This window comes from Capsicum annuum, chromosome 12 (genome assembly GCF_002878395.1).
Source record: "Capsicum annuum cultivar UCD-10X-F1 chromosome 12, UCD10Xv1.1, whole genome shotgun sequence".
Lineage (NCBI taxonomy): Eukaryota > Viridiplantae > Streptophyta > Magnoliopsida > Solanales > Solanaceae > Capsicum > Capsicum annuum.
In genome coordinates this window covers 163,625,689-163,638,341 of record NC_061122.1, presented here as the reverse complement: position 1 = coordinate 163,638,341, position 12,653 = coordinate 163,625,689, and the positions used below count along the sequence as shown (strand labels likewise).

Here is a 12,653-nt window from a genome sequence, read left to right as displayed (position 1 = left end):
GTTTGGGATATTCGTGCTTGGGGTATGTGTTGATCTTAACATCTTTTGTTTGTTGATGTTGTTAAAGGAATGGTGATTTCTTAATGTTTTTGTTTTTCAACTTGGTTAAAGTAAAATTTGGTGAATGATAACATGTTAAACTCATGCCTATGTTTGCCTCGACCCGTCATTCAAGGACGAGTGATCCAAATGGGGAAGATTGAAACACCCTAGTTTTGACCCTTAGAAAATTTCCTAAGTTGAGCATTCTGGACATCATACGACTTGAGCATACTAGTCGTATGATGTGGTACGATTTAGGGTCCTTTTTCTTGTATGAAAATTAGTATGGTTGGGTTGCATTCTATTTAAGGTACAATTGGGCATCTTACTAGTCGTATGTTAGGGTATGAGGGTATGTTGTTAAATCGTATGATGCCCTAAGTTTGGTCTAGATGATTCTGACCAAGGTATGGTTCTAAGGGTACTTCTCGTATGATAAGATACGACTTAGTCCTTTATGGTCGTATGTTGGTCAGTATGAAGGTCCAAGATGAGGCCTAGGGTATGAGATAAGGGTACCACTCGTACCCTAGGTTACGATTTAAGAAGTGTAGTCATACCTTCATGCGGCTAAGTTTTCAGCTTTTAAGCTGAGGGTATTTCGAACATTTCCCACCTAAAACCCTTAAGTCCCCACATTTTATAATATGTTGTGGCCTCTCATAACACATATTAGAGGATAAAAACATTCCAAAAACACTCTCTCCCCCTTGAAGATTGGGGCTGGGATTTCTACAAGTGTTCATCTAGAGGCTCAAGAGTCAAGTTTATCTCTGTGAATCTTCGTGAATAAGGCATGCAACTCTTCTCTCGCTGTTATTTCATAAATATCATGTGTTTTAAAGTGTGATTATGATTCTTAAATGGTGGTTTTGAAAACCAAAGTTAAGGGTTTTGTTGCATATGGTTGGGTATTGTTTACTCTTGGTTTAACTTGTGTTTATACATGTTTTTAGTAATGGTTTGCATATGTGGGTGCTTGATAATTGTGGTTTAACAAATGGGTCATGAGTAACCCTAAACTTGATGGTTTTTACTTTGGTTTTGGTTATGGTAATAATATGCCCTCAAAGTGTTTGTGAAAATGCCTAAGAGAATAAACTAATCACATGTTAAATGGTGATTTGATCTAAGGCATTGGCCTAATGAATATGAATGGTAGGTAAATGGTTTTGTGAAAGCCTTGTTGGCCATGTAATGATTTAAATGGTAACCTTGGTGGTTTAATCAGATAAATGAGTTTGAGTCCCTAAATACTGACTTGATTTATTTCTTTTTTAGACAATGGGTTCGAGTCCCTTAACTTTGAATTGAATAAGTGTCGTTGTAGACAATGGGTTCGAGTCCTAAAGTCAAAAGAATGATTGGTTGATTGATAATGGTAATGACATGTGGTATACTTGCAAGTAGTGTTGGTATGACGATACCAATGAAGTGCCTTTGGTAAGTAATTGGTTAAATGGTTGTGTATGTATAATGGATGTTTTAATTAGACTTTAAAAAGGGTTGTGTAGCTGAGTTGTGAAGGTATAGATCCCAAGGGATCAATACTGGAAACTGTATTTGCCGACACGAGAGTCAAAACAGCTTAAGGTTCGAGTCCTCTTGCTTAATATGATTGGGAGGTCCAAATGGTCAAATTGGCTTGAGGTTCGAGTCTTTTTGCTTACTATGATCTAGAGGTTCAAGTCTCCCATAATATACAAAGTGGGAGGTTTGAATCCCCATATCATACTACATGATCGGGTGACCAAGTCACTTTAGTATATGAGTGGGAGGTTTGAGTCCTCCGTGTATATACATATGATTATTCTCTGATTTGTACAACTACACGAACTGCGGCCCGACCAGGGGGTGAGAACTGGAGCCCATATAGCCCGTGGGTGTTATTAATATGACAACTAAGCTACACGACCCAGACTAAGATTTCAAAGGTCCATGTTAAACCTTGCTCCCTACCCCCACATGGTATATGTGTTTCTCTCTGTGTGTGTATATATATATATATATATATATATTGCATTGGTTATGTGCATTGATTGGTTGGTTTTGAACTATTGGAATTGTATTTTCCTTATCCTTGAGTTACATGCTAGAGGTCAAACTGCTAACTGTCTTCAGACATTGTATCCCCACGCAATGTAGATGTCGGTCATAGTATCACATCTCTTGCTGAGTGACTTGGATTCGGGGACAACCCTTGTTGACTTGACGTGGTGAGCTTCCATACTTCGGAAGACTCCATTTCTTGCTTTTAGCTTCTTATGTCTTTATTGGTTTAGACTTAGATATTGGTTTTAGGCTATGATCGAGGCAATGTTCCGATTGAATATTCTCGAATTATTTTAGAGGCTTTTTATGGAAAAACTGTGGACTTGGGTATGTTATGGTATGGATATGGACTTGGATATTAATTTGGTTATGTTAATGGTTGATTGGTTGGGCATTGAATGGTAAGACTTGCTTGGGTTGGTTATGATCATGGGCCTATCCCAAAGTTCGTGTGTTGTTAATTACTCTATCTTGTTATATGTTCGAAATTCATCGACTCAGGGTATGTGTTGGTTGGTTGGATTGGGTAGCGAGGTGATCTCCGATCCTTCTTAGGCTTGAGATGCCCATTACGACAAGGCCCTGGTTCGGGTCGTGTCAGTAAGAGTTATAGAGCATCTCATAAATCAAAACATAATGTGGTAGTATCAACTTTTACCTATGGGGCGTAACTTGTTGTTTGAAAGTCATTGAGTTAAGTCTTGCCTTTAAGGCAAGAGTCATAAAACATCTCATAAACTAAAACACTATGTGGTAGTGTCAACTCTTACCCATGAAGCAATAACTTATTGCTTGAAAGTCTTCTTTTAAGTCTTTCTTATTAGCATAGAGTTATAGAGCATTTCATAAGTAAAAAACACAATGAGGTAGTGTTTCCTATTGCACAATGTACATAACTTGTTGTTTGAAAATCCTTGGAATAAGTCATGACTCTAAGTTTTAAATCAAGACATAACGTAGTAGTGTCAACTCTTGTCCATCGGGGATAACTTGTTGTTTGAAAATCCTTGAGCTAAGTCTTGTCTATAAGGTAAGAGTTATAGAACATCTCATAACTCAAAACATAGTGTGGTAACGTTAACTCTTGACCATGGAACACAACTTATTATTTAAAAATCCTAAGACAAGATTTATAACACATATAATAAATTAAGATACAATGTGGTAGTTTCAACTTTAGCTTATTGCACGTAACTTGTTGTTTGAAAGGATTCGAAGAGAAGAAAAATAATAAAAATTGCAAAAAAAGAAAAAAATGAAGAACGATATTTAAAAATAAAAAATAAAAATTATAGAAAATAAAAACAAAGGAAATATAGAAGTTGAGAGGATAAAAGAAAAAAATAAAGGTTGAGATTTTTTTTTTAAAAAAGATAAAATATAAATTAAGGCAGAGAAAAATTAAAAAAATAAAAAATAAAAAACCAAAGAAAAAAAGATCTTTTTTTTTTTTTTTAAAAAGAAGTTGAGAGAAGAAAAGAAAAAAAAATAAGGGTTGAGAAAAACTAAAACAAAAAAGAGATAAGAAAAAAATAAGAATCAAAGTAAAATAAAAAAGAGAAAAAATAAAAAAATTGTAATTGAGAAGAGAAAAAAAAGAATTAAGGATTGAATTTTTTTTTAAAAGAAAAAAGAAAAGAAGGGAAAATAAAAAAAAATTAAATTAAAATAAAAAAGAGAAAAAAAGAAGAAGTTAAAAGATAAATAAGTATGAAATTGTTTAAAAATATTTAAGATATAGAGAAACAAATAGGTAATTGTCCTATATATATAAAAAAAAGGGAGACTAGTTTTGTAGGTCTTTTCTTATTGAGGACAAAAAAATAAAGGCACCCACTAAAGAAGCTATTTATGTAGTTTATCCCATAAATAAATCGGTTATTGACCCATTCAAAAGTTATTTGAGCTAAAATAGGCTAAAATATGAATCATAATTCAATCCTCTTAATTTTTACTAAGTTTTCTTTGCTTGTTTATTCTTTTATAATTTCTTATTATCTTTTAAACATTTTTTCATTATAACTATATATACCATACCAAATAAGAAAGAATCTTTCTGAAAATATTTTGATAAAATTTTCATGTGTCAATTTGGATTACAAAATTAGCCCTTTTTTATGGACCGACTGAGTTGAGCTAAAAGGGACTAAGCTAACAAATGGTCGAGCTAATGGACAAATTAAGCAAATTATATCTTGGGTAAATAACATAAATACCACTAGTTTATTTCTTAACTACCCTCTCTTCTGATTTTCTTATTTAATTTTTTTCTTTCTCGAATTTAATTTTTTCATATACATAACTGGACGTCGATATACATTACTACTTGTGTATTTGAACTAACTGATTTAAGTATAATTAAGAAAATATATCATCTGCCTTAAATACATAACACAGTTAACGCTGTATTTACGAAATTGTGATTAATGAATCCCTTAAAAGCAGTAACAACTTTTTAGTTTCAAAATTTTAAAACACCAAATCAAATTTCAAACAATCAGAATTAGAGATTGAGGAGTCTTGGCTTGATTTCGACAATTGCATCCTAATTGCATCCCCTGTAATAATATACATTGAAAACCAATAATAGTTTAATATGCAACCAAACTTAAATAATTTTTTTTAGTACTGATAATACAAATGAGCAATAGCTAACATTCTTCCGTATACATAAGCGTGCTATGTATATAAGTTGAAATAACACAACTCAACAGGTCTAACAGAGTCCTATACATAACTATTCTATGTATATGTTCTGTCAAGAAAAATGCGCAATTACTTATGTATTCCACTTACATAACATAGTTATGTATATGAGTTAAAGATAAAACAACTCACCAGCTTGAATTGCATGACATACATTGTGTAGATCAAACATATACATAACACAATTATGTATATGGTGTGGCATAAAAACTCTCAGCAATGTCAAATTTCATATATATACATACCTTTGTAATGTCAAATTCCATATATATACATACCTTTACTTTATATCTGATAGCCCAGATTGTGGTTTGCCGACAAAGGAAACATAGAAGAATCCCACCAATTAGCTTGAACAACAGCAGTAGAGAAGTCACCAGAAGCATGTGGCTTTAAATCCATATGCCATAACAACCCATCTTCATTAATTCTACTATAGCACCTCTCTAATGGTCTATAATATGATTGCATCATCATAATCTTGATTAAAAATTTCAACCATAATTTTGCAAAAAAAAAAAAAAAAAAGAAAGAGAGAGCGGAACAACAATTTGTATAAAGTTGAGAGAAAAAGTAGAAGAGTTGTGTATATGTAGAGAGAGATTTGGATTTATAGAAGGCGGCTAGAGAGAAAAGAAAGGAGGTTTGGCAAAGCTGTTTGATTGAGGTTCCTAGATTTTAGGTGCTTTTTGAGAAGCATTAAATGTAATAAAAGGATAGGTGAGATATGTATACGACGTTTAGAGAGAGAAAATGTTAATTTTTTTTTTGTAATTACTTTTGGTTGTTAGAACTTTATGTAATAATAATAGAAACTTAAGTTGTAAATTTTAACAATATTTTCTTATATCTTTCATATAAGCTGCATTAGATGACTCTAGTAAATGTCATGCATCGACCTTGTGAAGATCAGTTTCATTTAACTTTTATATGCTCCAACAACAACATACTAGTATGTTGGGTACTATGTAGTTTTGATGATTGACAAACTGACACATGAATGAAACATGTTACTTGAGCTGGTTCACGCATAGGAAAATAGATTTCCAGTTTCACTGATAGATGCAAACAAAATTACTTAAAGACAGGAACGAGTAAGCAAGCCTAATTCTGATATACTTATATTACTGATCATGTAGAGAATATAACAAGTTGAATTTGATTCAAACACTTAATGATAAGGGAAAACAAGTTGATTGAAAAAGGAGTCCTACGTGAAGAAAGAGTTTCACTTCTGAGTATATCTTGAAGAGTCCTATGTGTGGGATGAGAAAGATTTTGATAAATAAATATGTTCTAATTTAAAGAGTTGGAGTTTTACTACAACACTAAGGAGACAAGAGTTGGAATTGAAGAAGGAGTCTCACTTAAAGTAGAACTATATGCAATGAGAGTTTTGATTAAAGGAGGAGTTTGAAATAAAGAATGACTCTTTGAAGAGATGTGCTTAAATAGAAGATGCATCAGTCAGAATAACTTACGCACTTACAAAACAGAAAAGCACAATTGACAGATTGACTTCACGAAATGCTACTCAATCACTGAATAAACACATTGAAGAACCTGGTCCTAAGTATAAAATCCAGTTAAGAGTTTTACAGTTGATTTTTAGAGTTGTTCATTGTGTTTAAACTATTGATGTAATATTTGTTTCAGTGTGTTGTAAACTGAACTAGGAGCTAGTCTTCGAGTTGAGGAAAACTCAGAGACTTTGGGAACACATACCTTGGGAGGTGTGTGTGTAGTTAGGAATTAGAATTTATAATTCCTAGTCGTTGTGTTAAAGGAATTAGAGTTTATAATTCCTATTTGTTAGTTACAAGAGTTTTGTAATCAGTCGTTGTTGAGGCTCAGAGTTATTTAGTGAAGTTGGGGTTAAATCCTATAGAGGTGCAGGTCGTGGTTTTTTACACCTTTTGAGTCGGGTGTTTTCCACGTAAAAATCATTGTGTTCTTTACTTTTTATTTTACTGCTTCCTTGGAACACGCCAGGCAACCCATTTCATCGATAGGCAAGAGTCAGGCAAAAATAAGATAATCAGTAGGGCACAAATTCTTAACAAGTGGTATCAGAGCGGGTTATCTTGTGAAGGCTAACACCTTAAGATAAGATCAAAGATGAATTCTGCACCACCTACTGGCTACTGCAAAGGACAAGACATTAATAGCCCTCCTTCGTTCAATGGACAATACTACTCAAGATGGAAAGAAAGGATGAAAGATTTTGTTCAGGCTGTTGACTGCGAACTCTGGAATAGAATTATTGATGGACCTCAATACCCCATGAAAAAGGATGCTGAAAACAAATATGTATTAAAAGACAAGAGTGAGTATGATAAGGCCGACTTTAAGACGCTTGGAAAGAATGCCAAAGCTAAGTATATTCTTATTTGCGGACTTGGACCAGATGAATATAACAAGATCTCAGGTTGCACCACTGCAAACAAATTTGGGAGACTCTTGTGAACCCATATGAGAAAAACATGGATACCTTAGAGAAAAATAAAGGAACTAAGGATAAGTCAATAGCACTAAAAGAGCCTGACAGTGTAGAATCAGATCTGGATAATAGAAAGCTTACCAAGAATTTCAAAAGGTATTTTAAGAAAGAAAAGTGCCAAAACAAGAGAGGAACGAGTAGTAGGTGTTATTCCAACTATAAGTCTCAAACTGGTTGTCTCAAGTATGAAGACACAGATCATATGATCAGGGATTGTCCATTGTGGGAAATTGAGTGAAAAAATGTAAAAGCTGAAAAAGAGTTGAAGCTAAAAGAGAAATCTTACTTCAAAAAGAAGGAATCATTTGCTACGATGGCTGCATGGGGATCAAGCTCAGAAGAATCTAATGATGATGGAGTTGATGAAAGTGCACTTATGGCAATAGGTGACTCAGACATGGAAGAAAAGGAAATAAAATCTGAGGTAAGTCTACTTGATCTTAAAGATAAATTGCATCTTTGTTCTAAGAAAAGACTAATTCCCTTGATTGATGATTTTTATGAGCTCACATCTGAAAGAGATCAGTTATTCAATGCATTTGCAAGCCTAAAGTTTGATTGCATTGATCTTGAGATTTGTAAGAATGTCACTGATAGAAAAGACTAAACCCTAAAGGAATAGGTCAGTCAACTTGGTTCATCAAACCTAGATCTAAAATTAGAAATCTTAAAGTTGTCAATTAGTGAAAAAGAAAAAGGAGCCATGAGTGAAAATCATTAAATAATTGAGTCTGAACTTAAACAAAGAAAAGATGAATTGTTTTATCAAAGAGAAAAGGTTAGAAAGCTAACTCAAGAAAACTCTAGGATAAAACTTGATCTTGGAAGAGCTTACCGATGGACCAAGTCATCTAGAATTGTTAATCATCCGAGTAGTAGGACTCAAAATGAGAGGGTTGGTATAGGTTTTCACAAAGAAACTATTTTCTATAAGGATTTATGTTATATTTGTGGAAAACTAGGACAACCAACCACTGAATATCCTGTTGCTGCCAAAAACAGATCCAACAGTTTAAATTTGGTAAATAAACTATCTCTGACCAAGAAAAGGATAACTAAACCTGGTCAGAGAAATAGGTCACGTAACCTGTTGCCTGCATGGGCTAGAAGAAATCTGATTCATCCATTTACTCATAAGAAAGAACCCAAGCTTGTCTGGGTGCCTAAAGTTAACCCCTAGTTTGTTTTGCAGGTGAGAGTGAAAGGAGGCAAGCAAAATTTGTACATGAATAAATATTGCTCAAAAGATAAGACTAGAAAAAAATAAAGTTCTTTCACTCACCACATTTAAAGGGGCAATGGATCATTTGAAAGATGGCCAGATTTGTAGTGCTCGTGTAAGGGGGAAGCAAGAGAGTTTTTTTTTAAAAAGGATGACAGCAAACTGATGAACATACACAGAAATATGTTGTACCACCTGGTTCAATTGTTGTACATGACTGAGGGTATATCGATAGGGGGAACAACAAATCAATGACTTGGGACTATGGTATCCAAAGAAAAACAATTTCACTCTTGAGAGCTATAAAAATGTTGACTATGTGGGTTACTTAATTGACAGGAGAAGCACCAAAGACACTAAGTAGAGAGCATTTTAAAAGGAATAGGTTAGACTTGGGGATGATTAAAATTGCATGAACTCCCCTCAATGATTGACTAAAATAACTATTTTTATTCTTAATCTTATTAGCTAAAATGTTATTCGATTCAGTCTTGCACATTTAGTTGTGTGTCCTAATTCCAAATTTTTGACTCTTCTAACCTAATTTTGTATTAGATTATGCAGAAAAATAGGTACAAACAAGCAATTGTGACCACACAGTTTTTCTTATCAGGTATGTTTTACACTGACATAAGCATAGGCTATCTAAGTTGAAACAGTTGAGCACACCTGTTCAATTCCTCACACTTCATCCTCTTCTTGTCTTATAAAGCTGACGAATCGGTTGACCAACTTTCTGTGATTCTCTCCAATTGATTATGCACAAATGTGTTTAATCCTACACCAGAAGTATCTTATTCTCTCTCAACCAAAATATCAGTTTGTACGATGGATTTGCCAAGCTTGATCATTAATAACATGCAATATATGTTATGAAGAATGAAAAGGGACATGCTCTTCCTTTTAGTTCCTAATTGGCTCAGATCTTTTAGGATTTCTCAATCCTAATTTAGGTTTGACTTTTCAAATAATAATGGATGTTTTTGAATAGATGAATCATGTTGCTCTACCTAGTTCTATAAGGAGGGCTAACACTAATTGCAAAAAATAATTATAAGAAAAAAAATAATTTAGCTGAGCTAAATTCTGAACTTGAAGCTGCACAAGACAGTCATGAAGTGGAATAAGTGGTCCTTTAGGCTTAGATCATGACTTTGAAGCTTGAAGTTGATTGAGAGAGGGATAAAAATATTGAAGTCATTCGTCAATTGACACAGTCGATATCACCCGTTCCTCCTTTCTCATCACTATTCGTACCCTTAGTTATGTCCCACTTTTATACCTTATTTTTTAAATGCTCAGTTGTTTTGCTTTGTTCAGTACTAGCTTAGGTTTAATATAGAACATGCTCTGACAGTTAAATGGAATGGTTATCTCTGCTAAATTGACTCATGTTTTGGCTCTCTTTAATACATTACTATATTGGCTCAAATCTTTGTCTGATTATTTTGGTGATAGCCCCAGTGGCCATAAATAGCATAACTAATCACTTTGGCTAGTATATAATTACGTTGAAATGGTTTTTTGATGATGCCAAAAGAGGAAAAATAAGAGGGTTATGCAATGTTTATAACCCATTGACTAACTGATTTCATTCTAGTGTTTTATACTATAGTGCCTATAGGTGAAGATGGTTGAATGCACAAATACAAGAGGTTTGTCATCATAAAAAAAGTAAAATTTGTTGGGTACTATGTAGTTTTGATGATTGACAAACTGATACACGAATGAAACATGTTACTTGAGCTGGTCCACGCATAGAAAAGCAGATTTCCAGTTTCACTGATAGATGCAGATAAGATTGCTTAAAGATAGGAATGAATAAGCAATCCTAATTCTGATATACTCAAGTTACACATCATGTGGGGAATATAACAAGTTGAATTTGATTCAAACACTTAATGATAAAGTAAACCAAGTTGAGTTGAAAAAAGAGTCCTACGTGAAGAAGGAGTTTCACTTCTGAGAATATCCTGAAGAATCCTATGCGTGGGAAGAGAAAGATTCTGATAAATAAACATGTGCTGATTTAAAAAGTTGGAGTTTTACTACAACAATAAGGAGACAAGAGTTGGAATTGAAGAAGGAGTCTCACTTGAAGTAGAACTCTATGCAATGAGAGTTCTGATTAAAGGAGGAATTTGAAATAAAGAATGAATCTTTGAAGAGCTGTGCTTAAATAGAAGATGCATCGGTCAAAATAACTTACGCACTTACAAAGCAGAAAAGCACAATCGACAGATTGACTTCACGAAGTGCTACTCAATCACTGAAGAAACACATTGAAGAACCTGGACAACTATCACATTTACTTGATTATCCCTACAATTGTTGTAAGATAAATTACAAAACAAAAATAAAAGATGAAAATTATTATAAAAGTTATGATTTTATAGTTACCTTAAGCATTTTTTTCTGATACATATTTACCGTGCTTGTTACATGATACCATAAATCCACAAAAATTATAGCTAAAGGATTAACAAAAACAGAACAAACAAATAAACTACGTAACCTAAAAAATTATCAAATTAAAACATATCATCGATGAGAAAAGAATTTCTTATTTTTTGTATGTTGCATAATCAACCTTATAGATTGGGTAATAAACTAATAATGTAAAGTGAATTTAATTAGAGTTTTAAAATGGTCTGTTGTTCAAGTTTTTTCCTTTTTCAATATGTTGTTGATCATCTCTTTTGAATCTCAAGAAAACTTAAATTTTGTAATTGAAAAAAATGTTCCTTAATAAGCTAAAGGAAGTTGAAAGTGCTCGAAACTTTGACCTAAAATATTTGGGACTTCAAGTTTAACTCATTCAATCGAGATCATTTTCCTTCTCAATGTCTTTTTTTTGTCTTACTAAAATAATGAAATTATTAAGAATTTTCAATTAGATGTCAAAAGTAAAGTGTTAAAGTGTGTAAAACCTACATTATTATCAAGGGGTGTAGTAGGATGGATGGAATATCTTTATCCTTAATTAGAGGTCTCAAATTCAAATCTTAAGAATTGACAAAAAATCAATAAACAGTATTTTTGTATGAAAAATCATACACTACGATATACCAAGCTGGTAAACTCAAATATTGACTGATTATTAAAAAAATTCTTAAACTTAACAGTGCATTTCAAAATAGAAACAACTTCCCTTAGGTTTCATCTCATCCTAAGATGGGAAACAAAACATATAAGAATATGTTTTGTCATACATATATTTGTGGCAATAATTACTCTCAAAATAAAACAGTTCTCAAGAAATTAAAGTAATACAATATACTCATCATGTTTTGAAGCAGGAATGGTAACTCAACTGAGGTAAGAATATATCCTAATACTTATGAACTAAGACAAGATCCTCACATAAACCTGTCAAATAGGCCGGTTTGACTCGGCCTGACCCGGCCCACATAGAGGCCTGGCCCGATATGACCCGGCTCGGTCAGCCCACGAGCTATATGGTTCTGGGTCCCAGGCTTGGTTATTTTTTTTGGATCGGTTAACTCGGCCCGGACCAAAACCGGTCCAGGTCAACCGGTTAACCGGCCCGGAACTGACTCGTTTAGTTTTTTTTTTTTAAAAAAAAAATTATTTTTGACTGTTTCAGCTGTTTGATCGTTGGGCCCAACGACTATATGACCGTTTGGGCCCCAAAAATGGCTAAATGGTCATTTTTAATAAACACTTTTTCAATTAAAATATTTTTTTAAACCCAAAAAATATTCTATAAATACCCTATACTTTCAAATCATTTTTCACACAATTTTCATTCTCTCAAATTTCATTCTCTCTCAAATCTCAATTCTCAAAATTCAAATATTCTATATATTTCCTAAAGTGCTCAATTTTATTTTTTAATTTTGCGATTACAAAGTACGAGTGGAAGTTTCTAAAGTCGCAACCTTCGGATACTTTCAGAATTTGATATTGTCGTTCCATCTCTTACTTTTAATTTTTAATTAGTGTATTAATTGTTGAATATTTAATTTTATTATATTTGTGTATTTTGAATTTTTTTTAGTTTGATTTATATTATGGATAAATTAAGAAACCTCGCCACTAACTTCTGATCTTGGTCGTGCTGTTAATAAAAATGATTATTTAACCATTACTTGTCACTGGATAGATAGT

General features: G+C 33.0%; 1 pseudogene; it reads left to right on the top strand.

Moving 5' to 3' along the window:
• The first annotated feature begins 7,613 nt into the window (after positions 1–7,613).
• LOC107849144 overlaps positions 7,614–12,653 on the top strand; it is an 18,812-nt pseudogene continuing 13,772 nt past the window's right edge.